This window comes from Bufo bufo, chromosome 6 (assembly GCF_905171765.1).
Source record: "Bufo bufo chromosome 6, aBufBuf1.1, whole genome shotgun sequence".
In the NCBI taxonomy this organism is placed as follows: domain Eukaryota; kingdom Metazoa; phylum Chordata; class Amphibia; order Anura; family Bufonidae; genus Bufo; species Bufo bufo.
The window spans coordinates 388,747,221-388,764,997 of NC_053394.1; the positions used below are offsets into that span (position 1 = coordinate 388,747,221).

Below are 17,777 nucleotides of genomic sequence, written 5' to 3' on the forward strand. Positions count from 1 at the left end.
GGATCCAATATATTTGCCTGAAAACGCTCAGGGGGTTTTCCATACCATCAGGAAACTACCAAGCCGGTGTCAAGGTTTACGAAGTTTTTTCCAGGTCCCACTCGCAAGGTGGCTTGGACGATGTCTCCTACACCCTGGCGTTCATAGCCCACTGTCACCGCAATCTCAGGCTGTCATTTAACACCATCGGGCTGTACCTAGCGGGGATACAGCACTGCGCCATGCTTCATAATCCAAAAGGAGGTTCCTTTTCCTCAGTGCAGACAGTCAAGGCGGCCCTTGGGGGGATCCAGAAATGCGGGGATGCCCCTACCGGCCGTAGACAGCCTGTCTCCGGCGAGATGTTTAGGAGACTGTCGTCCCCGCTGGATGGACATTCTTTTGGGCACTCCCCTAGTTTGGTTATTAAGGCAGCCTTGTACCTCGGGTTTATGGGTTCCTTAGGCCAGGTGAGTTCACCAGCACCTCCCCTAAACGTCAGGGATTGCAGGTGCGGCAATTGTCCTGGGTCCATGACCCCTTTGTCCTCTGGCTCCCTTCCACGAAATCCAATCGGCTTGGGCCTCCCTCAGAGGTCGGGTTCTCCAAAACTTCGAACGACTGGTGCCCTGTCGCCAGATGGCCCGCTGCTTCCTTGGCGTGGGAGTTTCAGGACTTCGATCCAGTTCGTGTCCCACATCAGAACGCTGGCTTCAGGTCTCGGTCACAACCCGCTGGCCATCACAGGACACTCGCTCCGGGGCCGCGTCTTCAGCATGAAAAAGGGGGTCCCGGCGCACGTGAACAAATACATGGGTCGCTGGTGTTCTTCTTGCTTCACGAGGTACATCCCGAACCCAAACGTAGAGATTTCCCAGGCTTTCTGTAACCATGCTCTCTGAGAGGAATTAAATGTTTTGGACACTACTCTGCTCTCCTCGTCTATTTTTGCCCACTGCTAGGCTTACCCTCGCCCCTGGCTCCCGGCACAACACAGCCAGTTTAGGTCAGGGGAAGCGCTTCCCCCTCATCATAGCCTAAGCCTCTCCCATAAGTGGAAGGCTGAAAAGTCAGCCTGAATTTGTGGGAGGGGCGTCTTACCTTCTTAAGCTCCAGCCCCCAGCTCCTCAGGGCACTTCTGTTCATACCCACCCACCCCCCCTGTTCTCAAACACTCCCTTTAGGGTACGCCCACTGCTAGGCTTACCCTCGCCCCTGGCTCCCGGCACAACACAGCCAGTTTAGGTCAGGGGAAGCGCTTCCCCCTCATCATAGCCTAAGCCTCTCCCATAAATCCAAAGGAAGTCTCGATAGCAGTTGAGTTTTTCATCCCTCTCAGAAGGTGTAACATTGGTAGTGAGGGTCTAACATTGTGGAGAGCCAGTAGACATCCCTCTGCCAAATGGTAATAATTCGGCTGTCACTATGCAAGTAACTCAGCATGCACCTGCCCATTTGCGCAAGGGACTCCCTGCCTCCATTTCCACTGCATACTGCCATGGTCTGTTGGAGTCATCTACATTCTCTTTGTTGTCACCATCTAGTTCCTCATGCTCCTTCTGCTCCTCTACTGTTTCTTGGGCAGATAAACCACCTAGTTCTGTATAGAATTTCTGGGTGTTTATGTCCTCATCCTCATCCTCCTCCTGTGCCAGTTCAGCCTCCACAAGGCACAGGTGGCTGTGAGAGGTAGACGCCATGTATTATGTCCCCTAGCCAGTCAGATTTATCAGCATCCCCTCCAGGATGTGAAGGAGTGGAATGAACTTATTGATTCCTTAGTCCTGGCGACTGACAAATAAAGTGGCCTCCTCCAAGGGCCTGAGAAAACGGCAGGTGTCACGCATGAGCTGCCACTGTCTAAGGTCAAAGTTACACCGCGGAGTAGTCTTGTTCATCTGCCTCATCTGGAAATCAGTAACGTGTTTCCTCTGCTAATACAGTCAGTCCAACATGCCAACATGTAGAGGGTGGAGTTCCAACACGTGTAAACGTTGCATATGAGGCGATGTAGGGGAATAACATTCTGCCTTTGCAGCTCAAGGAGGGCATGTTTTGCACAGTAACAGTGGCTAAAGTGCATGCACAGTTTCTGGACAATTGTAACAGCTCTTGCAGTTCAGTGGAAGACACGAGGAACTGAATGACAATGAGATTGAAGATGTGCACCAGGGCAGGGTGCATGGGTCAGTCCTCCCTGACGCTGTGCAGACAGAATGTTCTTCCAGTTATCGGTGACCATGGTTCCTATCTCCAGTTGGCGAGAAGACAGCCAAGATTCAATTTCTTGGTTGAGTTCCTCCCCAGTGTGACTACAGAACTGCACAAAAAAGTAGGGTGGTGGTATGCTGGAGGACCACTACGAACTGTGCCTACAGTGGAGGCTGAAGACAAGGTGGAGGATGAGGAGGCAGAGGAGGGCATCGACGCAGAAATCCCATGATTACAACACAGAGGCGGCATTGTCATCACCTGTTACCAGGAACCACATTTACTCAGTGGGCTGTAAACGACATATATTGTCCTTGATCATAGTTACAACTCCAAACGTCAGCACTTACGTGAACTGTACCAGACACTGACAGGCTGAAGGACTGGCCCACCTTCTGCTCAACATACGTGTGCAGGACTGGTACAGCTTTTTTAGAGAAGTAATGACAGCTTGGGACTCTCCACCTTGAGTGGGCACAAGCCATCAGTTCTTGGAAATGTTCAGAGCCCACCATATGGAATTGTAGTACCAGCATCTTAGCCAGGTGCCCGTTAAGCTTCTGCGCCATTGGATGAGGAGCAATAGACGAAGGGAAGGAACTACAGGTTCTTTCTGCTGAAGTTGAGGATCCCTGGCTGCCGGAGAAGGCGTGCGGGTTGCTGGGGGATGCAGTGCATCAGGCTGTACAACTACATTAGTGCCATGTTTTTCCCAGGCCACTTTATGGTGACGTTCCATGTGTTGACGCAGGGTCATGGTGGCAACATTAACACCCTGACCGTACTTCATCTTCTGCTCACATATCCTGCATACCACCACTCTAACATCCTCCAGCAAATTCCCACACTGCCAAGTATGACATTGTACCCCCAACACTCCGTGCTGACTGCCTGCCGCTATCTTTATAAACCCCCGCACCACATTAAAAGGTAGACTCCTGAGTAGCAGGCAGTCTACCCCGGGCGTGTGTTTTTCCAGATCTCCCACTGCTTCCACCCTGCTGGCTCATCGGCACGCTGCCACCCTGCTGCTGTCTCACAGGCCTGCTGCCACCCTCACCCCTTGATGCTCATGAGGTCCCCTCTTCAACAGGCTCCCACATGCGATCGGCTACAACATCATCCACTAATGTCTGTTCGGCACTTATGTCACCCTCACCAGTCTCATGGTGATGTCCCTGACAGCTCACAACACGTGCTCCTACCCGACTGTCACCTTTGCTAGTTGCACGCCTATTGTAGGATGCAGCAGACCTCTCCTCCAAGTCTGTGGTGGCCTGTAGCTCTCACTAATCTTGTCCTCACTGAAAAGTGGAGGACAACCAGCAGCATGCATTATTTCCCAAGCAGAAGGAGGAGCACAAGAAAGAGACAGTTGCAGGGAAGACGAGGGCACAGAGGTTGTTCTTGGGCCATGCCAACTAAGTGTGGTGACAGAGGAACCCACCGATTCCTTTGTGTATCTCTTGTCACCTGAGATGATGCTGAAGAGTGAGTCAACCATTCCGGTACAGTTGGATTGTTAGTCAAAACGCGACCGCTGGATGACAATGGTAGTTCTTGCCTGTTGCTGCAGCTGCTACCACCACCCCTTCTGCTGCTACTTGTGCCGGCTACTGCATCATTTTTGCCACTGCCCGTTCCTTTTGAGGGCCCAGGCAACTGTCTGTTGGTCATATTGTACAGTAACTAAATCAGTAATGTAGCAGATTAAGTATGAATGGTGCTGCAAGTGTACTAGATGAACAAAGCCGTTGAGACTAAGTCGGATGCACAGTAAGTCTATGTACAGTATAACAGAACAGATTATGTATATATGTCGCAGCAGATGAACTATATAAACATGCCTTTATATTAGTCCGCCTGTTGACACTGAGTCTGATGCACAGTAAGTCTATGTATAACAGAACAGATTAAGAATAAATGGTACAGCAGTGGAACAAGATGCACAGGGCGATTACAAAGAGAATGCACGGTCCCTGCAGTCTCCCTATGCTCTCCCTACAGTGTGTAAAAACTCTCTCTGCGATCTCCCTACTCTGTCCCTATCCAAGATTCTACAATTAAAGGTTTTGTTAAACACTGTCCCTAGCACTTGTCACGTCTCTCCCTATGCTCAGTTCACAATAAAATGGTGGAGACAGGGCAGGATGAGGCTTTTATAGGGCAGTCACATCACAGGGGTGGCTATCTGCTGATTAGCTGGCTGCACAGCATTATGGGTCGTATTGCGTTCCTGGGCTTCTTACTTTTACTTTGTAACATGTGTAGCAATTTTAGAAAAAATTTATTATCTATCACCACTAGAACACTCTGCTTATCACTGTTTATAGTAAAAGGACAGGAGAGGTGAGAACTGATTGCGATTATATTATATGATTATTATTATTACTATTATTAGTACCTTCAAAAAGCCACTGTACCTTTTATTAACAAACGCTGCACGACTAGATTTATCACATGCATCATTCAGGGAGCATGTGTTATTTCTCCCAAACACAAAGCAGCCACAATGTTCCTGCAATTGTCTCTGACCACCTTGCCCAGTTGGAGTTAGGTGAGGAGACAGACAGCGCGGTTGTTTGCTGCTTGATGTCCTGTAGAAAGTATTTGGCTATGTGGCTACTATCACCCAGGGAGATCAGCTCTAAAATGGCATGGCAATGCTTCACATTATAGGAAGAAGGGGGAGAGGAAGTGATGTTCTTCCCTTCTTCAGTTTGGGACAGAAGGATATCCATGGAGGAGGCCGATAAGTGTCTGGTGTCGGAACAAACGTGGACCTGTCAATAGGACCTGGCCTTCTTGATACAGTTCTGCCTCGCTGCAAAAAACATTGATCTAATGGGATGTAAAAGGCATAAACTGTTCCAGTCCATAACCATTGCTCCAGGTGTCCATTGTGTGCACCTTGCTGCACAGCTAGAATTGCAAGGAGTGGCCTACATTCGACGCCACTTGAGTACAAATTTTTTTAAAAATGCCAGCTACTGTATATAACTTCTAGTGAGGCTGAGCACATGCCATTAGTCCTCTAAAGGCAACAGAATCCACAAAGTGGTACCACAGAGACTGCACCACCAGCAACTTGTGCAAGCAGTGTTGTTTCTTGGCCACACATTCCATTATCGATGGCTGATGGTGGGACAAAAAAGGAGGAGGCATAGTCTGAGCAGGAGATGCAGTAACTGATGATGACTTGGACACAGTACTGCACGTGGATGCCGCCTGGCTGCCACAAAGGAGACCAGGAGAAGGAGGAATCTCTTGTTGTGGTAGCTGGCAGACACCTCTGTCACTCCCATGGCTTATTGTAATCTGTCAGATCTCGCACAGGGCATTGCTTTTGTTTTCCAGCACCGTGGAGAAAAACTGCCAGACAGGAGATACTTGCACACTCCACACAGAGCTAGCTGCAGCCGAGCTTGTTTTAGGTCTGGCACGTTTTCAGCCTGCAACCACAGTATCATCAGCATCACCAGTTCCCAAGCTGACAATACTAGAAGCAGATCTGGCCCTGGCAGGTTTTGGTTTTTTGGGAGGTTCTAACTGTATGTTGCCTTCACTCTGCTCTGTATTGCTGCCACTGCCACCATCCTCTTCCTCTGATGTTACCTTCTTCTCAGCACCCTGATCTAGCTCCCAGATCCTGTCCAACACACAATCATTGTAATAGTCCTCAACCTCCCCGCCATGAAAACTGTGATATGTCATCATGTGCTTCCTAGCATCCTCCAGATTACCTGCTTTTTACTTGCCTCGAGTTCTACTGCTGCTACCACTGCCCCTACCACCACCAGTGCAGCTACAGGTGCCACTACTCCTACCACCACAAACACAGATATGCATGAATTGCTTCTCCTACCCCGAATCTCCTCCTCATGGTAGTCTAAACGCTGAGAAATCCAGTCCACAATTCCATCCTCTAATATTAGGAGCCAGGGAGAACTGTGGCCAACTACTACTCCTGTCAGGTACTGATACTGCTGGTACTACATACATTCTGACTCTGGGAGGGCGAGGCATGGGTGCGCTCTCTGCCAGACCTGGGTTTGTTCCATTTGTGCCTCCTATCAACTCTAGATAATATGTTATAGTATTCTCTTCTTATTTAACGTCTATTACTACTATTGTTGTCCCTCCATACTGCTTATGGGCTAGCTATAGGTGCTGTTATTTGACCCTTTTCTCTGGCTCCAATTTTTCAGTTGTTGTATGTTTATCTGTGGGGGTTGGAGGCTTGTACGTGTATTGGGGGTAGGGTTTAGATTGCCTGCTTTGTGCAGCACACACTGTTTCCCTATTCCTCTTTTGGATTTTTGGATTTATTTACCCAGAGTCTGGCGGCTGAGCTGCTTATCGCAGCGCTTGCCTGCACTGCTGCTACTCATTTTATCATGGTCTATTGTTATATATATTACTGAATAAAATATTTGTGTTATAATTGTACATGTGTCTCTTCTGTCTCAATTGGTTGTGTGGCACAATATAACAATGCAGCATTTGTTGTAAAAGGTCTTTGAACTATGTGTTTAATAATATGGATATAAAATTGGTGTTGTTGCTTTAACACATTTCTTGTGGCCCCCGGCCCCCTGCCAGAACATATTGTGAAAATGCTAATGACCACTTCCATTATAGAAGCGGTCATTAGCATGCAGGAGGCACAGGAAGGTGAGAACAGCGTATTGCTAGCTATACTCGCCTTCCCTGGTCTTCTTCCGGCCCCCCGCTGTGTCCTGACATGTAGACGGTCAGGATGTAGTGCAGGTAGATAGCAGCGCTGTCCGGAGCTGGAGAGGCAAATTTTTATTTTTTTCACTTATTTTTAAATGTCTGATTGGGGTCTAATCTGAGGCTGGGGGTCTGATCTGAGGCTGGGGGTCTTACTGAGGCTGCGGGGCTTACTGGGGGTCTGATCTGAGGGTCTGATCTGAGGCTAGGGAGGGTCTGATGGGGTCTGATCTAAGGCTGGAGAGGGTCTGATAAGGGTCTGATCTGAGGCTGATGTATAGGAAAAGCAAATACGTCCCACGGCGCAAATTACCATCAGCCAGTCACCAGGATAAAGAAAGGAGTCTTTTATTGCAGCGATACAACGCGTTTCGGGGAATCAGTCCCCTTCATCAGGTACAAAGAAGGTGCAGCTTCTTTGTACCTGATGAAGGGGAGTGATTCCCCGAAAAGCGTTGTATCGCAGGAATAAAAGACTCCTTTCTTTATCCTGGTGACTGGCTGATGGTAATTCGCGCCGTGGGACGTATTTGCTTTTCCTGTATTAATCATCTTCTTGGGGACTCCAGGCAACTCCACTCAGAAGATTCTCTGTGATCCCGTGGCTGCAGACCATCATATACAGGCGTCCAGGCTTACCACACAAACTCTCATTAGTGTTGTGCCTATATTTGCACAACCACGTAAGGTGAGCCTTGCAAGTTATTTCTCTTTACAATTTTGCACTCACAGAATTACCCTATGGTGCGCACATCTGTTTTTTTTTTTTTTACAGTTTTACCCAGCCTGCTATATTGCTGAGGCTGATGTAGGCTGGGGGGGTCTGATAGGAGGGTGACTGGAGACTGATGGAGGTGGGGAGCAGATCAGATGCTGAGAAAGGGACAGGCAGGGACATTTGCAAAGAAAGAGGCAGGGACAGTGAAAGCTGGGTGAACCCCTCTTTGGAACCTTCTGGCTTTAGCTTGGCTGCCATTAATGACAAATAGAGAACTAAATATATAACATTCTCAACTTAAAAATTAGACTGCTATATGTGATCAAAGTGGCGCCTGTACTATTTGTAATATATAGCGCAGGCGCCATTTTGTGCTGCAAAAATATAGCGCTCTAGATTTTTGTATTGAAGCACGAATTCTGTAACTTACCCCTAAGTCACTTATATATTAGTCAAATTTTTTAGTTGAGAATTTTGTATGGCCCCTGAACGATGTTAAAAATATCCATATGGCCCTCGGCAGCAAAAAGGTTTTCCACCCCTGCTGTAAGGGGGTGCAGTCGCTACTGGGCCTAGGAGCCTGAGGGTGCCCAAAGACCCTTGTGCCACATAAGAAGACACCGGTACTATACAAAGTTCATGCAGGTCAAGTTACATCTCTGGCTGGAGGGAAGGAGAATTTGGCTTGGGGCAGGGGATGCAATTTCAATTTTCGCCTCAGGCAGCACGAATGCTATGTGCTTCCCTGCCCCTGGCCACAAAGCACTGAGGGAAGGGGGCCCAAGCTAAACTTTTGCACCAGGGCACATGAGCCTTTAGCTAGGCCCCTGAATATTATATTATACTCTATGCAAGTAAGAGGGATGACTTGCATCTACATGTGCTAGAATAGAATCCGTGGTATGATCTTGGTACTGCCATTCTGACAGTAAGGAGACACCAGGAGACTGCACCCTAGACTACAAAACCTTTGAAGATAATGATGCATTTATCTCCTGATGTTCATGTTCAAGCTGACAATCCGGGCACAACTTTGGTTGACCATTTATACTATTGAATGGTCCCGGCCTAAGACCTCTCAGAAAACTGGCGTGCCACTCTTGTGCAACCACAAAAGATCTGCAGCAGTTGATAGAGGCGGCCATCTAAAGGCAGAAAATAGTGAGAAGATCCAGACATGTAACATCTATGGTCAGCTATAATCCTGCCATCCCCATCTTTCTCATTATACAAGGATAAATCATATAATACTGGTGGATAAAACAAGACTGAAGACAAGATCTTCACAGTCTTCTACAGATCATAGGGGACATTTAATGAGATCTTATCTCTATCTACCTGATCATCCTGTGGGACACTGTGATGTTCTTCTGACACATCCTGTAGAAGAATAGGACTGGGACATCTCTCCGGTGTTCTCATCTCTTCCTTATCTGTAAGAAACACACCCAGTGACTGAATTCATTCCTTACATACAGGTAATGAGAGGACGTGTGTATTTAGTCATGTCTATTACCTGGTGATATGAGGGTCTGGTGATCCTCCATCATGATGTCCTTATATCCATCTACCTGATAATCCTGTGGGACATAGTGATGTTCTTCTGAATTATCCTGTAGAAGAAGAGGACTGGGATATCTCTCGGGTGTTGTTCTCTCTTCCATAACTGTAGATGTTGCAGAATCAGGATTAGATAGGATGGTCAGCCATGTTGTCTTAGGTATACATCTTGGGGCACATTTTTTAAGACCTGTGTTTTAGGCGCAGGTCTTAGCAAAGCCCTAAGCTGGCAGTGGTTCCGACAAAGTTATGAAGAGGCTTCTACATAACTTCAGGGCTTCCAGCACCAGTTCTAAATGTAAGACAGCTTCCAAGTTATCTTACATTTAGACCCTTTTCTACACCCGAAACATTTGTAGAAAATGGTAAATGAGACAGGCCTGCAGCGCCCGTTTGTCATGGTCTTACCTTCTTGCTGTTCTCCTTCGTTTGACATGTGCTGGCGGCCATCTTGGTTTCTGGGTTTCTTGTAGCCTTCCACCCTGCGGCTCCTCCTTCCCACTGGGAGGAGCTGGATGCCTAGCTCATATATATAGGAGGTCTGTGGCTTCAGTTCCTTGCTTGATCCTCCTGTGTTCACATGCTTCTAAGACTGCTGCTGCTTCTGGTTCCTGATCCTGGCTTCGTCTGACTACCCTGCTGGTTCCTGATCCTGGCTTCGTCTGACTACCCTGCTGGTTCCTGATCCTGGCTTCGTCTGACTACCCTGCTGGTTCCTGATCTCTGGCCTCTCAAAGACTCTGCTTCGGTTTCACCATTCGTTTGGACTTTTGCTTTACAGCTTTATTTTCAATAAAGCCTTCTTATTTTCACTTATCTCTTGTTGTACGTCTGGTTCATGGTTCCGTGACATTAGGACCAAGCCATGAGTTCTGACGGTACAGGGCCATCCTCGCTACCCATGCTGGTTGCCAGACTTGATCAGCAGGATCACCTGTTGGCTCATTTCGCTCCCGTTGCCGATGGGTCGGTTGTCGCTCCTACTGCCGCTCCGGTTGTTGCGCCAGAGTCTACCCCGACACCTGTTGTTGCGCCTGCGGTGTTTCGGGGTATGACCGGTTCTGCCCCTCTTCCACAGCGCTTTGGGGGAGAGCCAACTCAGTGCCGAGGTTTCCTTAACCAGGTGGGCATTTATTTCGAGTTGCTGCCACATGCCTTTCCTACTGAGAGATCAAAGGTGGGCTTCTTGATCTCGCTGCTCTCGGACAAGGCCTTGGCCTGGGCCAGCCCTTTATGGGAGAACAACAATCCGGTGGTTGCCGAGTTTTCCGGTTTTGTTGCTTCTCTTCGGAAGGTATTCGATGTGCCGGCTCGTGCTGCCTCTGCTGCGAAGCTCCTTATGTCCATCAGACAGGGTTCACGATCCGTAGCTGAATACGCCATTGAGTTTCGTACCCTGGCAGCAGAGGTGGGCTGGAATAATGAGGCTCTGGTCGCTGCTTTCTCTCATGGTCTCTCGGATGCCTTGAAGGATGAGGTTGCAGCTAAGGACCTACCAGTGGAGCTCGAGTCTCTTATTTCTTTCCTGATTTTGATTGACACCAGACTCAGGGAGAGACCTTCCTTTAAGGAGAGCCTGCGGAGGTCTTCTAACAGATTGGCGCCTACGTTTGCTGTCCCACCCGTGCCTCCCTCTCCTCCCACGCCTCCTGGGGATGACTTGTCTGGGGGTGAACCCATGCAGCTGGGGTTTGCTCGCCTGTCCGAGGGGGAGAGGGTACCTCCGGAGACGCGAGGGCCGATGCATGTACTGTGGTCTCGGTGGGCATTTTCGGTTGGCATGTCCGAACCGTCCGGGAAACGCTCGTACCTGAGATCCTGTCGGGGGTAGATCTTGGGTGGAGTCTCCTCGTCCCCGGTTTCCCGTGTTGACAAACCACTGATCACTGTTGTCCTCTCCTGGGTCGGGGGCTCGGTGACGACCCAGGCGTTGGTGGACTCTGGTGCTGGTGGTTTGTTCATTGATAGTGTGTTCGCTGCCGCCAATTCCATTCCTCTGCAGGCTCGAGGTTCCCCACTGGCTCTTGAGGCGATAGACGGCAGACCCCTTCTGTCGTCACACGTGACTCATGAGACCCTTCCAGTGGGGATAGCCATTGGTGCCGTTCACAGAGAGTCGGTCTGCCTCCAGGTTATTTCGTCTCCACACTACTCGGTGGTCTTGGGGTACCCCTGGCTCCAGAAGCATAATCCGACTTTCGATTGGAGATCGGCCGAGATCCTCTCGTGGTCACCGCAGTGTGGGGCTAGTTGCATCCATGGGTCTGACAAGTTGCTGTGTACTTCCTCGGACTCTCTGTTGCCTCCTGAATACGAGGAGTACCGGGATGTATTCCACAAGGTGCGCGCGGTTGCCCTACCTCCGCACCGCCCATACGATTGTGCCATAGAGTTACAACCTGGTGCCGTTCCTCCTCGTGGCAAAGTCTATCCACTGTCGGTAGCGGAGAATGAGGCCATGGAGGAGTACGTGAGGGAGGCTCTTTCACGCGGACACATTCGCAAATCCTCGTCCCCGGCAGGGGCTGGATTTTTCTTTGTGAAAAAGAAGGGCGGTGAGTTGAGGCCTTGCATCGATTACAGGGGTCTCAATCGCATCACGATCAAGAACGCTTACCCGATACCCTTGATTTCCGAGCTGTTCGATCGCCTTAAAGGGGCCACGGCCTTTACCAAACTCGACCTGAGGGCGGCATATAACCTGGTAAGGATCAAGGCGGGCGATGAGTGGAAGACCGCGTTTAACACCAGGACCGGTCATTATGAATCCTTGGTTATGCCCTTTGGGTTGTGCAATGCGCCCGCAGTCTTTCAGGAATTCATCAACGATGTTTTCCGTGACCTGTTGCAGCAGTGTGTGGTGGTCTATTTGGATGACATCTTGGTATATTCTGAATCCATGGAGGCCCACATTCTGGATGTCAGACGAGTGTTGCAACGGTTACGAGAGAACAAGCTGTTCGGTAAGCTTGAGAAATGCGAATTTCACCGATCCCAGGTAACCTTCTTAGGTTACATCATTTCCGCTGAGGGGTTCTCCATGGATCCTGAGAAGGTTTCGGCTGTCTTACAGTGGCCCCAGCCCAGTGGTCTTCGTTCCCTGCAGCGCTTTTTGGGCTTCGCCAATTATTATCGGAAGTTCATCAGGGACTTTTCCATGCTGGCCAAGCCTCTTACGGATCTGACCAGGAAGGGCAGTAATTCCCAGGTCTGGCCGCTCGAGGCCATCCGAGCTTTTGAGGCCCTAAAGTCCGCTTTTGTGTCGGCTCCGATTCTGTCGCATCCCAACCCTGGGTTGCCCTTTGTCCTCGAGGTGGACGCGTCTGAGACGGGAGTAGGCGCCCTTCTGTCTCAGCGTAGAACACCAGAGGGTCCTCTGCTTCCTTGTGGGTTTTACTCCCGGAAACTGTCTTCCGCGGAGTGCAACTATCAGATTGGTGACAGGGAGTTATTGGCCATCGTGCAGGCCCTTAAAGAATGGAGGCACTTGCTCGAGGGTTCGGTGGTTCCGGTTCTCATCCTGACGGACATAATCTGACCTACCTTTCTGAGGCCAAGAGATTGACACCACGTCAGGCCAGATGGGCTCTGTTCTTGTCACGTTTTAATTACGTGGTCTCCTACCTACCCGGTTCCAAGAACATCAGGGCGGATGTCCTATCACGGCAGTACTCCGAGCTGTCCAGGGAGGAGTCGATTCCGACTTCGGTCATACCTCCGAATCAGATCCTGGCCGCCATTCGCACCAGCCTGACCTCTCCCCTGGGTGAGCAGATTTTGGCGGCTCAATCTGGTGCTCCCTCTGGGAGACCCAACGGCAGATGTTTTGTGCCTGAGGAGTTGCGCACTCGGTTGTTGCGAACCTACCATAACTCCAAGACCGCGGGGCATCCTGGAAAGAATCAGCTGTCCTGGGCTGTTTCACGTCTGTTCTGGTGGCCTTCCCTACGTTCCGACATCGCCGCATATGTAGCGGCATGCTCCGTTTGTGCCCAGAGTAAGTCCCCTCGGCACCTTCCGTTGGGCCTTCTGCAACCCATAGCCACCGGGGAGCGCCCATGGTCACACCTGGGGATGGATTTCATTGTGGACCTCCCTGCATCCCGAGGCCATACGGTCATTCTCATGATTGTGGATCGGTTTTCCAAAATGTGCCACTGTGTTCCTCTCAAGAAGTTACCCTCTGCACAAGAGTTGGCCACGATTTTTGCCAGGGAGGTCTTCCGGTTGCACGGTTTGCCCAAGGAGATTGTGTCGGATCGGGGGAGTCAGTTTGTGTCCAGGTTCTGGCGCGCCTTTTGCTCCCAGTTGGGGATTCATCTCTCCTTCTCCTCGGCCTACCACCCTCAGTCCAATGGGGCCGCAGAACGATCCAATCAAGCCTTGGAGCAATTCCTTCGTTGCTATGTCTCCGATCACCAAGACAATTGGGTTGACCTCCTGCCTTGGGCTGAGTTTGCCAGGAACACGGCGGTGAACTCTTCCTCTGGGACGTCTCCCTTCATGGCCAATTATGGGTTCCAACCTGCCGTGTTACCGGAGGTATTCTCTCCCCAGGATATTCCGGCTGTGGAGGATCACCTTTCTGTCCTACGTGCTTCTTGGGTACAGATCCAGAGGTCCCTTGAGGCCTCTGCGCAGCGCCAGAGACTCCAGGCTGATCGCAGACGAGCGCCTGCTCCTTCCTACCAGGTCGGAGACCGTGTATGGTTGTCCACCCGCAACCTCAACCTTCGAGTGCCCACTCCCAAGCTGGCGCCTCGCTTTGTTGGTCCCTTCCGAGTGCTTCGCAGGGTAAACCCGGTAGCCTATGCCCTTGCGCTTCCTCCTGGCATGCGGATCTCTAACGTGTTTCATGTCTCCCTGTTGAAGCCACTGGTGTGTAATCGTTTCACTTCCTCGGTTCCTCGGCCTCGTCCGGTCCGAGTGGGCAATCATGAGGAGTATGAGGTGAGCAATATCCTGGACTCACGCCTGGTCCGCGGTCGGGTGCAGTTTTTGGTCCATTGGCGTGGTTATGGTCCAGAGGAGCGTTCCTGGGTTCCCTCCGCAGATGTCCATGCTCCTGCCTTGCTCCGAGCCTTCCACGCACGCTTCCCTCAGAAACCGTTTTTTGCTCCGCGGAGGAGGGGCCCTTGAGGGGGAGGTACTGTCATGGTCTTACCTTCTTGCTGTTCTCCTTCGTTTGACATGTGCTGGCGGCCATCTTGGTTTCTGGGTTTCTTGTAGCCTTCCACCCTGCGGCTCCTCCTTCCCACTGGGAGGAGCTGGATGCCTAGCTCATATATATAGGAGGTCTGTGGCTTCAGTTCCTTGCTTGGTCCTCCTGTGTTCACATGCTTCTAAGACTGCTGCTGCTTCTGGTTCCTGATCCTGGCTTCGTCTGACTACCCTGCTGGTTCCTGATCCTGGCTTCGTCTGACTACCCTGCTGGTTCCTGATCCTGGCTTCGTCTGACTACCGTTCTGGTTCCTGATCTCTGGCCTCTCAAAGACACTGCTTCGGTTTCACCATTCGTTTGGACTTTTGCTTTACAGCTTTATTTTCAATAAAGCCTTCTTATTTTCACTTATCTCTTGTTGTACGTCTGGTTCATGGTTCCGTGACACCGTTCCCTTCTCCGCCCGCTCCACACCGACAAATGTAGACCCGCCGCCCCCATTGCACCGACATCTGTGCCTGAAATACGTCTAATTTAGGCTTATTTCAGAATAGTAAAGGACCCCCTTGTTTTTACACCTCAAAAAGGAGCTTAGCTAAAGAGTTAATCACCATTTTGAAGTGAATACTGAGTACTTTTAGTACTCAACTACTTTTGCTGGGAAAATAGAGGCCTTTAGGTGATCGATTAAAGATGTTATGATGGAATGGTGACCTTTAGAAAGTATATAATATTTGCACTAGAAGTGGAAGCCTTGGCCAAGATAAATGTATTTGTCTATTAAAACTAACCATTTGCAGGTTTATGATCAGGATCGATCCTCTGTGTTGGACCGGTGATAAATGAAAGAGCCGATCTTGGCTTTATGGACCATGGGGCTCTTTGGAAAGAAAAATGGAGATTGGTACTTGAATTGAAGAGGATTAATGGAAGGCCCCAGGAACAAGTCATTTATGCAACAAGAGATCGTGACAAGGAACTTTTATCCAATTAGAAGTTGTTGTCGCTGTAACTTGTGTAGATCTATGGTTACGTATGAGAATGATGGAAAGATGGAATCTGTGTGTAAACCACTGAAGTCTACGTACAGCGACACACTGCGGAAAACTGGAATTAAAATATGAATTATCCCTTTGTCCTCTGAGGTATAAAGGACGGTGTCCAGGACTTATAACAGAGCGCTGCCTTTTACCACGGCTGTAATTCACTTCCATTTACCTCTTATGGCATAATCTGCCTACATTTTACATCGACTTCAATGAGGTCTTGCTGCTCTTCAGATTTCCATGAGACATTTTAAGCCAAAACCAGGTGAGGCTCTAAACACAGAACAGGTACAGAGTTTTTTTCCCCTATACCTTATGTCTGTGGAGGCTGAAATCCTGGTTTTGGCTCACAATCACTGATGGAAATCACTGACAAAACACTGATGTGTGAATGAGGCTTAAACAAAAGAATCTTCTGAAGAAGTTGCTTTAAAATAGCTTGGTGGTGTTGTGGCCAATTTCCAACATTAGTAAACACATCCAGTGACTGAATTAATTCCTTACATACAGATAATGAGAGGATGTGTGTATTTAGTCATGTCTATTACCTGGTGATGTGAGGGGCTGGTGATCCTCCATCATGATGTCCTTGTACAGATCTTTGTGTCCTTCTAAATACTCCCACTCCTCCATGGAGAAATAGACGGTGACATCCTGACACCTTATAGGAACCTGACAACACAATGATACAGTCATCACCCAGATCCCTTCATAGCGTTCCTGTATAATGTCCCAGCATTCCCAGCAGTGTCACCTCTCCAGTCAGCAGCTCAATCATCTTGTTGGTGAGTTCTAGGACCTTCACTCTATCGATTTCCTTATGTATCAGGAGGTGAGGTGGAGGCTCCATGATTGGGCTCAGGGTTATTCCCCATCCTTCAGACACAGAGTCCTGACAGCGCTCACTAGAGGTCTTCTTCACTACTGTGTAGTCCTGGTTATGGAGAGACACAGTAATAACTATCACTCCATACATCTCCAGAGTCCCTCACCTCTCCAGTCATGTCCATCTGTTAGTAACATAGAGAAGATGATGTAATGTGACATCATTAGAATCTCTCACCTCTCCAGTAAGCAGGAAGAGGATCTCTAGGGTGAGATTTATTATCCTCTCCGCCATCTTGTCCCTGTCCATCCTTGTTGGGTCAATCAGGAGAAGGATCTTATATAGAAGATCTCCACTGAGCGGATCATATATCACACCCTAAATGGGAAGAAGATGAGACGATGTAAAATCCTACAAAATCCCATGTAAAATACAATAACTGGAGATAAGAGGAGACATCGGAGGAGATAATAAAGTGTAGATGTTGTGTTCTCTCTTTTTATATGGATCGATACATGTGTGAGGTCAAGGCAGTTTCATGATATGTCATAAAATCCAATATATATAAAATACAAAACATGAGTTGATCAACAAGTCATAAAACTGGGATAAAAAATAAAATAATTGAATAAAATGCAGACAGACATGCAGAGCGAACTAACACCCCGGAATGAAGACCACATTAGCCCTTTTACACTACATGTGTCTATTTTATTCTAGATTTTTTTATTACCAGTTTTATGACTTGTTGATCAACTTGGATGTTTAGTATTTTCTATATATTGGATTTTATAATCTAGATCATTTGTAGGTTTCATTTGTTGGTTTATAGAACAACTGAAGAAACCGCAGGGTGTGCATTGTGAATGACTAGAATACTACAAAAACAGCCTGACACGGTCCGGCCCAGGTTCTGATATCAGCACAGCTCCGGATAAGGAGCGATTGGTCCCTCATTTTTATACTACTGCAACCACTGAGGAAGAAAACGTACAGTTTAGAAATGCGTCTGGTGTAACTGCGGTATTAATCCATCGAGTGTAATTGTGGCACCAACCTATTGAGAGGAATAAACGTATCCTTCATACCATTCCGGACACTGAAACAGCAGAAGTCGGCGTTCCCGTATCCCTACTACACACGAGCAAGTAAGTGTGCCGGCACACGAGAGAACTATAGGATCCAGCAGCGCATCGAGATCATAGGTGAGCGGAGGTCATCAATATCAGATCGGGGAGGGGGGGGGGGGGTCCGACATCCGGCACCCCCATTCGATCAGCTGTATGAAGAGAAGGTACACGCTGTGCGCGCATGAAGTCTCCCGTCTCTCTTCCGACTTGCTATAGACATGACAGCGACGAGCAGGATAGGAGACGGCGCGCGCCTTCTCCTCATACAGCTGACCTGTGGGGGTGCCGGATGTCGAATCCCCGCCAATCCGATACTGATGACCTATCTTGACGATAGGTCATCAATATTAAAAGCCCGGAGAACCCCTTTAAAAAAGTAGTTTGGGAAATTTGCCTAAAAATTATAAGAATT

General features: G+C 49.0%; 1 pseudogene; it reads right to left on the minus strand.

The window, feature by feature from the left end:
* Positions 1 to 17,777, minus strand: part of LOC121003527 — a 1,246,211-nt pseudogene that overhangs the window by 1,200,555 nt on the left and 27,879 nt on the right.